Source organism: Xyrauchen texanus, unplaced genomic scaffold, assembly GCF_025860055.1.
Source record: "Xyrauchen texanus isolate HMW12.3.18 unplaced genomic scaffold, RBS_HiC_50CHRs HiC_scaffold_363, whole genome shotgun sequence".
In the NCBI taxonomy this organism is placed as follows: Eukaryota; Metazoa; Chordata; class Actinopteri; order Cypriniformes; family Catostomidae; genus Xyrauchen; species Xyrauchen texanus.
The window spans coordinates 10,001-12,500 of record NW_026266331.1 but is presented as its reverse complement, the minus strand read 5'-3'; positions in this window follow the sequence as shown (position 1 = coordinate 12,500).

Genomic DNA, 2,500 nt, shown 5'->3' with positions numbered 1-2,500 from the left:
TATCTATCTATCTATCTATCTATCTATCTATCTATCTGTGTGTCTGTCTGACTTTTCTATCTATCTATCTATCTATCTATCTATCTATCTATCTATCTATCTATCTATCTATCTATCTATCTATCTATCTATCTATCTATCTATCTATCTATCTATCTGTCTGTCTATCTATCTATCTATCTGTCTGTCTATCTATCTATCTATCTATCTATCTATCTATCTATCTATCTATCTATCTATCTATCTATCTATCTATCTATCTATCTATCTATCTATCTATCTATCTATCTATCTATCTGTCTATCTGTCTATCTATCTATCTATCTATCTATCTATCTATCTGTCTATCTGTGTGTCTGTCTGCCTTTTCTATATCTATCTATCTATCTATCTATCTATCTATCTATCTATCTATCTATCTATCTATCTATCTATCTATCTATCTATCTATCTATCTATCTATCTTTCTCTCTGTCTATCTATCTATCTTTCTCTCTGTCTATCTATCTATCTATCTATCTGTCTATCTATCTATCTATCTATCTATCTATCTATCTATCTATCTATCTATCTATCTATCTATCTATCTATCTATCTATCTATCTATCTATCTATCTATCTATCTATCTATCTATCTATCTATCTATCTATCTATCTATCTATCTATCTATCTATCTATCTATCTATCTATCTATCTATCTATCTATCTATCTATCTATCTATGTGTCTGTGTGTCTGTCTGTCTGTCTGTTTTCTGTCTGTCTCTCTGTGTATTTATCTATCTATTTATTTGTCTGTCTGTCTATCTATCTATCTGTCTGTCTGTCTGTCTGTCTGTCTGTCTGTCTGTCTATCTATCTATCTATCTATCTATCTATCTATCTATCTATCTATCTATCTATCTATCTATCTATCTATCTATCTATCTATCTGTCTGTCTGTCTGTCTGTCTGTCTGTCTGTCTGTCTGTCTCTCTGTGTATCTATCTATCTATCTATTTATTTGTCTGTCTGTCTGTCTGTCTGTCTATCTGTCTATCTGTCTGTCTATCTGTCTGTCTATCTGTCTGTCTATCTATCTATCTATCTATCTATCTATCTATCTATCTATCTGTCTGTCTGTCTGTCTGTCTATCTATCTTTCTCTCTGTCTATCTATCTCTCTATCTATCTATCTATCTATCTGTCTGGGGTTAGGGGTGGGGTTAGATGTGGGTTTAATTTTAGGGGTGGAGCTAGGGGGTTAGGTTTAAGGTCAGGACTAAATGCTTTAAGTTTATGGGTGGGGTTAAGTGGTTAGGGTTAGGTGTGGGGTTAGGTTTAGGGACAGGGTTAAGTGGCTATGGTTAGGGGTGGGGTTAGGGTTAGGGTTAGGGTTAGGTTAGGGTTAGGGTTAGGTTAGGGTTAGGGTTAGGGTTAGGGTTAGGTATAGAGGTAAAACGACTTCCACCCTCATTATGTCCACCCTCATTTGCATATCGAATCTGATTGGCTGGATTGTTTCACAGATAAATCTTTAGGACGGTCGGTCCGATTTTGCCAAGCTTGGTGTCATCGAATTCAGAATTCCGTCTGCATTCATGTGACGAGGAGAGATGAACAGAAGAAGAGAGCAATGGAAATGTAGCGCTGAAAAGGTAGAAGAGTCTTTTGCACGTAGGTTGTGAGTGGTTTAAAAATGTCACATGCACGCCTTTAAGATTTGCATGAATACGACTGTAATGGAGACGTGGTAATGAACGCATTTTTCACAAGAACGCTGAAATGTTTTTGTAGGAATTGTTGGGTGGGATAAACTCAATCCTTTATTATTATTATCATTTCATGAAACTTATCGGGGCATGCTTGTGAGGAGGAGATTATTGTGTTGCGAGCAGAGCAGACTTGAGTCCAGTAAATATAGCCTATTAAAGAAATTGTTCCAAAAACAAATGCATCAGAAAATAACCGAAGGACTTGAAAAACTTTTAAGAATAAAAACGGCATCAAATCTTGCCACGATATTGAGATGACACACTTGTTAGGGGCGTTTTGCCCTTTGAAATGAAATCCAATAAAGCCCATTCAGCGGTTCAATCGCTGAGTCATCGATTACAATAACAACACATCAATTCAGATTTCCTTAAAGATTATTTATTTTTTTTTAATTTATTTTTTATTAATAATCATGCCAAGGTCTTACATTAAATTGTGTCCAAAATTGCAGAACATGAACAGCCAAAAAAATACAATAAAATAATAATAATATTTATATATAAGGTTGAACAATGAAAGCATTTTTTGACTTTTCAATGATTTTTTGTTTTCTCGTTCAGTAGCCAACACAGCGGCCTAAAACGTACTCCTTGGCCCTTTATTGTTTCCCCCACTGGTATACAATGTGAGTCTATGGAAAAGTGAGATGTACTGTTGCAGAAATGATTTTTAATGTCATTCTAAATTTTGCAAGCACAGTATTAAAGTGAATAATTCAGGTGGAATTATACAATAACACGAGAAAA